Genomic DNA, 14,352 nt, shown 5'->3' with positions numbered 1-14,352 from the left:
AATTTTTCTTTTTACTTTCAGTTGTTTTTTTATACTTTCTGGATCATCTACTTTTAAAATCTGCTGTCTTTTTTAAATAAGATTTATTAGAAGCTAAATAAAGCTGAGGATCCTTCAGATAGTTGTCTTTTAGTTACCTTCTACATTTCTAAAAGTACAATTCCCAGATCTATGCAGGATAGTCAGATAAATGCTAGCCTGATTTACGTTCTGAGACTGAAACCCCAAATTACAGAAATTCTGTTTGGAACTTTTTTATATCCCTACCTCCTGTTTCTATAAGAAAATAGAGGGCATCCTTAGCTGCATAATTCTTCTAATAGGCATGGTGTCTTACAATCATATCCAGTACATATTTGAATCAGTCAAGGACTGAATAAGTCTCTACATTCTGTCATGTGTAAATGCCTCATTCTTAAATGAAATGGAATGTCAAGGGTTAACTTATTCTCCTCTTCCTAATGTATTCTTCATTAACCACTCCCTGCTCCTAATCCCGCCTCCTTGGTATAAAAAGTGATGCACACCTTATCTCCTTGCTTCTTTCTGCAATCACTCTGTGAATAAAGAATGCCTTCTGTAAATAAACTATTTTCTGTTTGAATATAAGAAGTCTGAATATATTATTGAGTCTGATCCTCGAATTACGGCAACAATCTGGTAGCAGAGGATGGTTGGCTGACTCAATAAGAAAACAGACATGCCAAAGAAAGAAAACTCCAGAAACAAAAGAGAAAGACCCAACACCAGGGCACACAACAAAGAAATGGAAACAGATCAAGAAATGATCGATGAATCTACAATAAAAATGACAAAAGAACCTGAAAACTTCACTATAGACGACGAAGAGGTAATCGATGAACCCAACGACCAAGAAGCGAGCAAAACAGAAAACAACACACTCAGACTAGAAATACTAAGACTGCTGAAAAGCCAAAAAGACGACAAAAATCTCATCGCGAACCTCCAAGACATCATAAAAGATAGCGGAGCAGCGAGAGAAAATCACATCAACACACCAGAACCTAAAGATCACAAAATGGTAAGCGAATTACCTATAAATGAAAATATAACTAAAAGAAAGACTAACGGTCCCGCGCAAAATTTTGAATGGCAGCCATCTTGGTTTTGTCAGCCCGCCAAAATGGCTGACTCAGACCAATCAGAAAGCAGAGTTCAAAATGGCTGGCGCGAAAAGCTCTACACAGCATAAGAAATAAAAAAGAAAAATTCTATTCATCAGAAGAATCTGATACAGACACCGAAGAAACATCAACCGAACTACAAATCGAAACAGCAATGAAAACACTCTTTGCAGCCTTCGGCCCGAATCTAAAAATCTCAAAGAAATCAACAAAAGTACCAAAGACTGTAAATCAAATAACAAAGAAAGGGCAAACTGCACAATCCAAAGACAAAGACACAGAAGCAAACGAACAAGTGTTCCTGCTTCCGTCCACTCCGAATCGATCAACGAGAGCACTAACGCCCGAACCCAGAGAACCTTGCAAGTACTCGCCCACACCGCAGACTCTTCCGGGAGCCAGAAAACTCAACCGAGACAGCCACGATGAAAAGAAGCAAGCCCCGATCCACACCTGGACGCCTAAAGTCGAGCCGGAGAGCGAGTCATCAGAGGAAGAGCACTGTGAGGGAGCTGCGGCAGCGAGAACCTCCCCCGACAGCTTCAGGAACGAAATGATCTATGCGCATGCGCAAATACGCCCAGACGAACATAGAGATAATAAAGACCAGAGAGAACCATTCAGACTAATCGCGAGTATCCCTACACCATTCTGCAATTATCAACATATACAAGACCATGGACAGCCTCCAGTTGTAAGTAATGCAGCAAATAACATTGGAAATTTACCTAATGATTTTCCAAAATTGAGAATAGACGGTGTTAACTTACAGGAATGGAGTCAGCAACTCCAGGTTGTTTTCTTAAAAGAAAATTTATTATTTTTTATAACTAACCCTCCTAAAAAACCATGGACACTGAAATTGGACTGCCTACATCACAGAGCATTTTATTTACTAATCTCTAGTATATCACCTGCTATTTATCATAGTATTAAGCATAATCTAACTGTTTCTGAAATAATCCATTGTATGTTTAAATTGTTTCATAGTGAAAGTGTGGCAACTACAACTAGAATGTCTAAAAACTTTTTCTCAGCCAGGATAAAACCTGGGACTACCATAAGTGAACATTTACTATTACTGAACACAACTAGAGCAGAACTTCATTTAAGGGGAGAAATAATATCTGACCAGACAATGAAAAGTGTCATTATTAATTCATTAGACCCATCATGGGACAACTTCATATCACATCTAGACACAATTAACTTAGGCTATCTATCTATAGAGAGTTTATCAAATAGATTAATTGCTGAAGATAACTTGAGAAGAAGCCGCTACGGTACACACAAAGAACATAGACAGATCAAAAGAGTAGTATTCCAAGACAGACATCAGGACACAATAGAATGTTATAACTGTGGATCTAAGGAACATTATAGGAGAGATTGTCCAAAACCCCCTAGAGAAAGACAAAGACATGACACAAGAAACAGATATCACGATAGACAATCATCCATTGACAGATATAGACACAGAAATTCTCCAAACTTTAGAGAACATAGAGGGGGCAGAGACAACTCAAGGGACAGGAAGTCGGGATCATTATACGGATTAGATAAACACACTATAATCAAAAATCAAGACTCAAAAGACAATGCTTGGCTCATTGATTCCGGAGCAACAAATCACACAACACATGATAAGAAAATATTATCTTCCTTCGTCGAAGATAAATTTGTAATTAAAGTAGCAAACCAAGAGGAAGTCCAAGTTATTGGAAGAGGAAATGTAGAATTACCCGGTCTAGGGAAAATAGAGGGGGTACTATTAATACCAAAAATACCTCACAACATTCTCAGTGCAATAAAACTAAGCAGGGACTCTAACATAAACATAGTATTCTCAAAAGGAAAAGTGACTCTAGAGAAAAACAAAATAAACATAGGTAATATAATTATCAAAGGAGATTTACCATATCTGATTACAGAAGAAAAATGGCTGCACAACATTAATTCAAACATAGAAACTAACACTAGCACAGAAACAGATGATGATATAGATAGTGACAATGAAGAACATGAATCAGAATATAATGATGAAACTACATCTGATAACAATACTCACAATAACAAAAAACCCATAATTGGAAAACCAATTCATGATGAATGTGCACACATATTACATAGAAAATTAGGACATGCCAGTTTTCCTGTAATACAAAAAATGATTGAACATGCTGAAGGTGTTAAAATAAAAGACTGCAAAAATTACTTGGAATGTTCAGTATGCAAGTCTTCAAAACTGAGAACCAAACCCAGACCCAAATGGCAACAAGATCATCAAATCATATTTTTAATTTAGTACATATGGATCTAGTTGGCCCACTAACTCCATCAATTATATATAAAAAACGATATTTCTTCACTATTGTAGACGACTTCAGTCGTTATGGCTTTGTCTACACCTTAAGACATAAAGATGAAACATTTCAAAAATTTAAGGAATTTTATAAACGTGTGGAAACACAGCATCACACACAAATCAAGCAAATCATGACAGACAGAGGGTCTGAATTCATGTCAAAAGAATTCTCTCAATGGCTAAAATCAAAAGGAATGTTGCATTTCACCTCTAGTCCTTTCTCTGCTTTTCAAAATGGAGTGGTAGAATGACGAAACTCGACACTATAAACTATGATTAGGTGTACATTGGAGGATGGTGGGTTAGGTAAGCATATCTGGTCAGAAGCCCTATTATATTCCAATTACACACTCAACCGACTTTGGTCTAGCGTCATAAACAAAACACCATATGAACTGATGTATAGTAAAAAACCCAAGATAGCCCACATGCATGTGTTTGGAGTTACAGCAGATGTACATATACCAAAACAATTAAGGCGTAAGGGGGATAATGTGTCCAGAAGGCTTAGATTCATGGGTTATGAAACAGGTACAAAAGGATATAGATTTATTGACAATAACAACAAATTCATAATTTCTAGGACCACTGTTTTCCACGAACAGGCCAATTGGCCTAAAATACATCTCAATGAAATACTTCCAATGACAAGGCCTAATATTAAAACACAAGGTAGAACAAGACAGGAAGGGCAAACCTGTAACATACAAAAGGACAACACCAAAACGTGGATTGGAAATTGTCCTAAAATCAAAATAGATTCATTAACACAAAAGGAAGCAAGATATTTACATGATAACAATGATAGACCAGAAAAGACAATCAGATGTAACAGAAATCAGGTACCTGAACGGTTCAAAGATTACATAATGCACATACATAATGAAACACCAACACCTAATACATATGAAGATGTATTAAAACTCCCTTTGGAAGAAAGAAACAAGTGGGAACTAGCCATGGCCATAGAAATGGACAGTTTACGAGAACTTAATGTATTCACTCCAACACCAGTACCTAAGAATAAGACGATTATAGGCACTAGGTGGATATTTAAGATTAAAAATCTAGAAGGGGGTAACACGTTATATAAAGCAAGATTGGTAGCACAGGGTTTTGCTCAAAAATATCCTGAGGATTATACCGACACATATTCTCCCACTGTAAGAACTGAAAGTGTTAAGACAGCTTTAGTGATAGCCTCAGCTCTTAATCTTGAAGTTTTTCAATATGATATACAAACTGCATATCTACATGCGAAACTTGATAAAGAAATATATGTAAGAGCCCCACATAGTAAAAACACAAATAGAAATGAAACATGGTTACTGAACAAAAGTTTGTATGGATTAAAGCAATCCGGCAAACGTTGGTATGAATGTTTGGTCAACGTACTCAAGACCATGAACTTCAGTGCCACAACGGCAGACAATTGTTTTTTTGTTAGAAGGGAAAGTGAATCATTAGAATTTGTGTTAATTTATGTGGATGACATTTTGTATATTGGTAAACATAAAGACAAGAGAGATACTTTTGTAACAAAACTAGGAGAACATTTTTCATTAAAATCATTGGGGGAAATAAACAAATACCTAGGAGTACACATTAGTAAAACCAAGAAAGGATTTAGATTATCTCAAAAAGATAAAATAATTGAACTTTTGAATAAATGCAATATGAATGATGCAAAACCTTGTGACACCCCAATGCAGACTGATTTCATAAAGAATATGAATGAATCATCTCCTGAGTTTAAAGACAATACGCTTTATAGGTCAGTTATTGGTTCCCTTTTGTATATTGCTAATTGGACCAGACCTGATATTGCTTTACCCCTTAATTTGTTATCCAGATATGTCAGTAAACCCTTAATTTATCATTGGGAAGCAATTAAGAGGGTGTTGAGATATTTAAAACACAGCTTAGATTTCTGTTTATTACTAGAACCAAACAGTGTTAAAGAACCTATCCTCACTTGTTATGCAGACGCTGACTGGGCAGGCGACAGTAAGAGTAGGAAGAGCACTTCCGGTTATGTATTCTTCCTTAACAACTGTCCAGTCTACTGGTACACTGGAAAACAGGATTTAGTAGCTACTTCAACAACAGAGGCAGAGTATATCTGTCTGTCAAAAGCTTCTAATAATCTCATATGGTTCAATGATTTATTAACTGATGTCTGGAAGTGTCCATCACAGCCCTTCACTATATATGAAGATAACAAAGCTGCAATAGAAATATCAAGAGCAGATGCTATTGGCCAAAGATCCAGACATATAGACATCAAATATAAACATGTAAGACAATTATCTCAAAATGGATTCATCAAAGCCATTCATTGTGATACTACTGAACAAATAGCTGATATTTTAACTAAACCTTTACAATCCAAACAACATAAATATTTAACCTCAAAATTATATGTTCAATATTATCCTAATTCTGAATGTAATTATTGTTATGTGTCAAATCGGCATTTAGAGGGGGATTTGTCATGTGTAAATGCCTCATTCTTAAATGAAAGATATATATATCCATGGAATGTCAAGGGTTAACTTATTCTCCTCTTCCTAATGTATTCTTCATTAACCACTCCCTGCTCCTAATCCCGCCTCCTTGGTATAAAAAGTGATGCACACCTTATCTCCTTGCTTCTTTCTGCAATCACTCTGTGAATAAAGAATACCTTCTGTAAATAAACTATTTTCTGTTTGAATATAAGAAGTCTGAATATATTATTGAGTCTGATCCTCGAATTACGGCAACACATTCACTATGAGCTATTCACAAGTATATGACTATAGGATTGCAAAATTAAACCATAGTTTGTTCTGAGTTTACTTCCAAGCAAAAATGCATGGGATTTTATATTAACAGTGACAGCAAAGGGTATCTTAATAGAATACATACTTTAAACCCTCTTACATTACCAAAAATATTTTACATTTTATATTCAGTATAAACATATTCTTAAATAACACAATTGCAGAAAATTCAGGAACTCTTTAGTGTTATTCCATTTCTTAATTCTGACGAATAAAGCAAATAATAATTATAATATGTCTAAAAAGTGGAAAAATGTTTTATTTACCATCTAATATTTAAAAATAACTATACTAAGGCAACAGTCAAATGATACACATAATTTACTGTTATGGTTTCTTTTGAATAAAGTATATATAAATAATAAAGTATAGATCCAGTCACATATATGTAGTCATGGAGAAGGTAACATTTATAATAGGATAGCCTTTGAAGTAAAGAGGAAAGTTAGGGGAGTCTGTCTGTTAAAGGGAGAACAGTTTTTCAACTGATGGAGAAAAGAATATCAGGGCCATTTAAGACTGACAGAAAGATAGAAGAATGTGTATATTATAATGAGAGGAATTTGGGAGGTCTAGAAATCCCAGGTTACTTTAGATGATAAGGGAATGAGAAATATAGTTGGTTGAGGTACGTAGCTAGCTGTCCATTGTCATGCTAGTGAAAGGGCAAGAAGGTGTAGTAGATAAACCATGAAGACAGTCCAACCATTAGGCTTACAGTTAAGCAATAGGTTTTGGTGTAAACTTACACCAAATCTACTCTAATATCTACTTACGTGTTGTCATCTAATTATCTTCTGGATGAAGAGTTTTACTTACCTTATTATCTTATCTGGCCTCAAGGAAAATGTTGTTTGAGGGAAATTGTAACAGCACAACTGTAGAGGATACGGATTCTTGTTCTCAGAATCAATCTTACATCAGTAAGTTCCTGTTTAGAAAAAAAGGGAAGTTGATTAAAGTTAGGGTTGAATTCTTTTGTTTGGTTTTTGTGGGAAATGGAGATGTATATATAAATGACCCAAGACTGAGGAGGACCTATAGGGTGGTATATGTATATGTATATTCCATGTATATGTATGTACGGTGTGTATGTTTTTTCGTAGGTGCATGCAGCTATTAAAAATGTCATGACAATGGGCTAAAAATTGCCTGGATCTTTTCATAGGCCATTGTAATTATTCATAGTACATCAAATAGCAATTTACTGATGTCATCCAGGCCTGCACTGGAACATTGGGCTTCTTAACTGACAATATGGCAACCCACTCCTTCTGGAGTAGGAGAACCATACTGAAAGCTGATTTAGAGTTGCCATTCTCTTATATTTAATTTATAAGCAAGAGAGGAACACTCTAATGACAAAATGTGGAGGTCACAAAAGTTTCAATGTTTTTAGTAACCCATTCAATTAAACCAACAACTGTACTATATTACCCACATTAAACTGACGATTACAACATTATTTACTTTTTAAAAATCTCTATCAGGGAAGGTCTTACTGCGCAAGAAGAAAACGAAAGATTCAGAATGTGACAGTCCAAAAAACATTTTAGGGAATTGTGATATCTATAATTGCTTCATCAAGAATACACATTTCCTCTTTTCAGAGTTCCTATTTTCACTTCAGCTAAGAAAGAAAAAAAGATTGTGTTCAGCAAAGGTCTATTGTTACAATTATGGTCAAAATTTGGAATGAAAACTGACTTCAATTTATTAACTTTCTTTAGCCTAAAAAGAAAAAAAGAATAAAAGGAGAAGCATAATAACTACTGTATAGCATATTGTTGTCATCTCCAACATTTCTACTTGAAACTATTAAAGAATTATATAGCTCAACCAGATAGTTACATAAGTACTCCCTATTGAATCATGTCTACATGAATACTAATTTTGGTTTCAGGGGAATGGCAAATTTCACATCCTTATTTGGAAGTAAGTATTGTTCCACATTGATATTTATCTAATTATTGTAAAGAACCTTATGTCAGGCCTGAACAATTTGTAAAATTCACAAATTCATCTGCAACAGATTGTGGATTCTTAGCACAAGAGACAAGACTTTACCAATTCAAGCATTACAATAATACAGGTAATTAGACCTAAAAATGTCACCAGTGGGTACAGTGTCCCCAGTTGGGAAGAAAGCTGAACACAAGAGGAAATCATCACTGTTTTGAGAAGGAGCGCCGCTCTTAAACTTTGGGTGGATAAACCCAGGGCAAAGAGATTAATATGATATATATGAAATTAGACTAATTCAATACCCAACAAGATTATCATAAAATTAAAATTAGAGGGAGATCATGGGGCCAACCCTCAACCCAGTCAGGAATCTATTGCTACAGTCTTTCTGACAAATGGTTCTTCAGCCTCCCTATTTTTTAAAATATAATTTTTATTGAAGAAATTTTAACTAAATAAAACAATACAAATATATAAAAAAAAACCTAAGGAAAACAAGGACAAATATAAAATAAGAAAAATAGAAAAAGAAAAGGCTTCAATCTTGTTGACCATGGTTATAAATGCACTTATGTTTTACTGTCTCTAAAGCTACGTGATAATTCCAGCCGCTCTTTAAACATATCAAGAGAAGGACTTTACTACTCTACAGCAATCTGTTTCTCTTACCGTTAGGATTTTTTACCTGTAATGTCAATTTATCTCTATTTTCTTGTAGTTTAAACCAATTTTTCATGTCCTTTCTGGAAAAACTCTGAAAGATGCTGCCCCATCTGCTACGAGACGCCCCTGTAGATACTTGAAGAAAGGGATCATGTGTCCTCATAGTCTGTTTTCTCTAGGTAAAGCATACCATGCCTGCAATCATTCCACCTAGGCTTTTCATTCAGGCCCCTCAAAACTCAAAACTTTTTTTTGGGACACAATTCATGTCCTTTTTCAAATACAATGCCTAAAACTGGATCCAAATAGGCCATTCTGCATTCTGACTCAATGAGTAAATAAAAATGCCAAATCCAGTCTGAATATCTAAGTGATTGTGCAACCAGTCATAACATTGGAATTGGAGTGAGGACAAGAGGTAGCTACACTGAGAAGAAAGAAGATACAACTGGATAGAGATGAAATGAGACAAAGAGAAGGAAGGGAAAGTAAGGAGAAGGCAAGAAAGAGAAGCTGCAATTTTTGCTACTTGCTCAAAATACAAAAGAGGCCCTGAAGCATGTCCTAAAATCACAAACATTTATTATCAGCAGCATCTGGGGAAAACAAGCAGACAAACAACCTAGTACAGAGAAGGTATGTGAAAAGAAGTCAGGAACTTCATTTATGCTCTTATGTTTGCTGAGTCAAGGTGATTCATAATTCTATAAAATTGTATTCTCTGAATTCATTGAAATCATGACAGAAGCACTGTTTAGAACAGGGATGTCAAACTCGCAGCCTGTGGGCCAGATGCGTCATGTATTGGCCCCACCTATTCCCATTTAACGAAGGGAAAAAGTCATGATACGTCACATGATAACGTGACGACCAGTAGTGGGTTTCAAATCCCATCGCTACCGGTTTGTTCGTGGACGTGCATGCGACGCTTCTGCGCATGTGCAGAGAGGTCCGGGCAGGTGGGCAGAGCCTCCCACCGCTGCTGCTACGGGTTCGCCCAATCCACCACTGGTGACGACATGAGTTTGACACTGCTGGTTTAGACATTACACAGGGTTAAATTCACCAGGTAAGCAATCTTTAACAGATGCATTGTTCTTAAAAGTTATCTATGCTTTTTAACGTTTTAGCAAGTATTGGCATCACCTGCCCACTCCTTTGTGTTTGAGAGCTTTATTTTGTTTGTTTGTTTGTTTAATTTGTGGGCTGTTCATCTCTTCTAGAGTTCTTATCCAGTTCTTATCACAAAATGTGAGACTAACATTTCACCTCCCCACCCCCACCCCCCATGCCAAACAACTCACTTATTTGGGGGGAAAATCCTTTTTCTATTGGGTTAAAATGGTAGTTAACATAACTTTTCAGTGATGTTCATGATGAACTAACAAGACCAGTGGTCCTCTTAACTGTGTAACAAATTCTACACTCATGCAAGTGACTTGGCTTAGTAGTAGAACTATCCCAACTCAGCCACATAAATTAATTCTGAGTCATTTCTCAAACTCTTTCTGTAAAGGACTGGGGGACAAATCTTGAGGAACAGAAAGAGCTGTAACTAAGGCAATGATCAGATAACAGAAATCTGAATCCAAAGCAGTAATGCAATTTTAAAAATATCTTTGGTTTGGCACTTGGTTCTCTTGCCTATAAAAAGTCAGTGAGACACATTCAGATTTGTAAGATTGATGTCAGCCCTTCAAGGTAATCCAGGCCTGGAAACTAAAGTTATGAATGCTGGTACTGCTTTTATTATAAGATTACAGTAATAAAATCTTTCTTTTCCTTTCTAAGAAGAGGGAGAGTTGAGGGAAAGAGCAAGGGATTCAGACAGCACAAAAGATCTGGTTAGGATTGTTCTATCTGCATAATCCATTTTAAATTCCGTCCCACTGTATATTGGAATGATTTCAATAAATGTACCCATTTATATCAATCAATGAAATCATCCAGAAAAATCAGTCTATCTCTCAGGCCACCTCCTACCAAAATTATCTGAAGGCTTTTATATTTTGTCCCTCTAAAAATCTAGGGAGATTGACATGTTTTTCTCAAGATCATGTGAAGTGTTAATACCACTTTATAATGCCTCACTTGGAATATTTGGTCACCACAATCTAAAAAAAGATGTTGAGACTCTAGAAAGAGTGCAGAGAAGAGCAACAAAGATGATTAGGGGACTGGAAACTAAAACATATAAAGAACAGTTGCAGCAGTGGTGAGTTCCTCCCGGTTTGGTCCGGTCCGGCTGAGCCGGTAGCGGTGACAATATGACGTCACCGAACCGGTTCTTCCCCCCCGCCCTCCCACATTATTCTTACCTTTTATTTGGTCCCACCCCCAATCTATTGCTGCCTCCTGAGTCCTAGCTGATGACTAGAGGGAAAAAAACTGTTTAAACTCTTGCCGCAGGGCTTCAAAGGGCCGTCCTACAGCTGATCAGTGTTAAAAGCAAACAAATGAGTCGGGTCGTAAGTGCGAGGACTGGTCATAAGTGCGAGGACCTTCCAGAAATGACTCTGACCAGCTAGCCACGCCCATCTAGTCACATGACCTCCAAGCCACACCCACAAAATAAGCCACGCCCACAGAACCGGTAGTAAAAAAAAATTAGAAGCCACCGCTGAGTTGCAGGAACAGGGTATGTCTAGTTTAATGAAAAGAAGGACTAGGACAGTGTTTCAATATCTCAGGGGTTGCCACAAAGAAGAGGAAATCAAACTATTCTCCAAAGCACTTGAGGGTTGAACAAGAAGCAATGGGTGGAAAGTAATCAAGGAGAGAAGCAACTTAGAACTAAGGAGAAATTTAGTTAGTTAGAGACAGTTAGAGCAATTAATCAGTGGAACAACTTGCCTCCAGAAGTGTGAATGCTCCAACACTGGAAATTTTAAAGAAGATGTTGGATAACCATTTGTATGAAGTGGTGTAGGGTTTCCTGCCTAAGCACGGGTTGGACTAGAAGACTTCCAAGGTCCCTTCCAATTCTATTCTATTCTATTCTATTCTATTCTATTCTATTCTATTCTATTCTATTCTATTCTATTCTATTCTATTCTATTCTATTCTATTCTTAACGTAACCATATAGTTTTAAAGAGATTTGTCTCTTGCTACAGTATTGTCCCATGCAGAATCAGAGCAGGGAATTTATCACAGCATCTTCATTTATTTATTTATATTGTTTACAGAATTTAAATAGTCACCAATCTGAGTAATGCAATGCCAGGCAGCTGATATTACAAAGTTCATTTTTTTTTAATTTGATTTATATGCCGCCCTTCTCCGAAGACTCAGGGCGGCTTACAATGTGCTCAGCAATAGCCTTCATCCTTTTGTATATTTATACAAAGTCAGCTTATTGCCCCCACAAACTGGGTCCTCATTTCACCTACCTTAGAAAGGATGGAAGGCTGAGTCAACCTTGAGCCTTGGCGAGATTCGAACCCTGCAATAATTGCAGGCAGCTGGTCTTAATAAGCTTAATAACAGGGTGCCTTAAACCCCTGTACTACCAAGGCTCTTATTTTAAATAATCTATAGAAGGGCACACGTGAAAAGACAACTTCCTGGACTGCATTAACAGCATACAGTTTTGTTTTTCATGCCAAACCTGAATTTCCATTTAATCATGTGTTTTTTTACATTTCTGATTGTATTTCTACAGTTTTTAGTTTTGTTTTCCGTTTACATATGATTGACTGCTGAAGTCTCTCTTTCTATAATAAACAAATTTACAGAGAAGTGTATTTCTTTATCTTCGTGATTATAAATCGCTTTATTATATCACTACATTAAGTGATTGGCATTTTGTTTTCCACAAAAATGCTTTTGGGTTGTTCAATTTGGTAAAGAACAGGGAAGTAGAATGAGAGACCAAGCTCAAGCTATCTCTTATTTGATCTAAAGCAGTGGTGTCTAACCTTGGCAACTTTAACATTTAAGGACTTCAAATCCCAGAATCCCATGCTGGCCGGGGAATTCTGGAATTTGAAGTTCACAAGTCTTACAGTTGCCAAGGTTGGGCACTCCTGATTTTAAGTCTTCTCCTCCTCTCACTGGGTTTCTTTTCATGGAAGAGTTGGAAGATATCATCTTAGAGGCCATCTAGTCCAACCTCCTCCTTGCTGCCACTTCTTCTACAGCATCTTTGACAAATGACTCTACTTTAAGTTCTCTAATGAAGAAGACTTCATCACTTCAAAAGACCACCTGTTCCACCAGGTGTTGGCTTATACTTCAGGAAGTTCCTCTTGCTGATCTCTAGCTTGAACCTACTTACTTGCAATTAATGGGTAAGTATAGTTGCAAATCCATATTTTTTTTCAGAAACGTATTCAGTATCTTCTTGTTCTCTTACTTCTCCCAGTGTCTGCCACAATGGTTCTTCTTTACCCAGTATTTTAAAATTAATATAGCCAGTTTCATAGCTATTTCCTGGTTTGTGGTTAAGTTCACAGTGTTCGCTTTGTTTGTTGGCTTTGACTTGTTAAAGTAATGGGGTCAGTAAACATTGATTTCTGGCTTAGTGTTCCATGTGAATGTCATTATGGCTTTTTCTACAAATCATGGTTTTAAAAGGCTTAGTTCACCGGTGTCAAACTCAATCGCATCATGTGACATCACGTGATGTCTTGTGACTTTTTTGCCTTTGTGGAGCCAGAGTAGGCATGGCCTGAGCATGATCCATCCAGCCCTCAGGCTGCCAGTTTGACACCCCTATCAGTATGATACATGAACCCAGTGTATACATATATTTGATCCATGTTTTTCTCATTTGATTTGACATTGTATAGAATTGGATGAAAGCTAAAAAAGTAGTTTCAGGAAATTGATAATATTAAATTGTTATTTCCATATAAAGCCATAATAAAGAGCAGTATCAAACATTATGCTAACACTTGCATTCACCACTGGGTGGCATAGGTACTCAGTCAATAGTGTTTCTCTTGTCTTTTCTCCTTTTCTCTTTTTCTCTTTTTCCCCTTTCCCCCTTTCCCCGTCCCCTTTCCCCTTCCTGTCGTTTGCTTTCTGCTGCAGCTGAAGAAGCAAAAAATGAAAACGTGGAAACAGAATAAAAGTATCAGCCATCATTAACAGCTAATAGGAACATAAAAGGTCTGAAAACACACTCCAATTTTAACTAGTTTAAAATATGTATCTAATTCCCATTTTGTCATCTGCTGGGAAACATTATAGTTAATCATTCACTATAATACCTTCATTATAAGAAATTAAGGTTTAATATTAACAGATTTAATTTTGGGGACTGATCATGCTAAATGTTGCTAATCATACATGTTTGAAGTGTACTTTGGTATACCAAAACAAGGGTTAACTGAATCAGAGAGAATTCTTGTTTAAGGAGAATGTGACTTCTTTGCTTGCTGGCC

This window comes from Pituophis catenifer, unplaced genomic scaffold (assembly GCF_029215685.1).
Source record: "Pituophis catenifer annectens isolate HBS135680 unplaced genomic scaffold, rPitCat1.0.hap2 SCAF_4, whole genome shotgun sequence".
Taxonomy (NCBI): Eukaryota; Metazoa; Chordata; class Lepidosauria; order Squamata; family Colubridae; genus Pituophis; species Pituophis catenifer.
Note: the sequence above shows the minus strand (reverse complement) of the source record.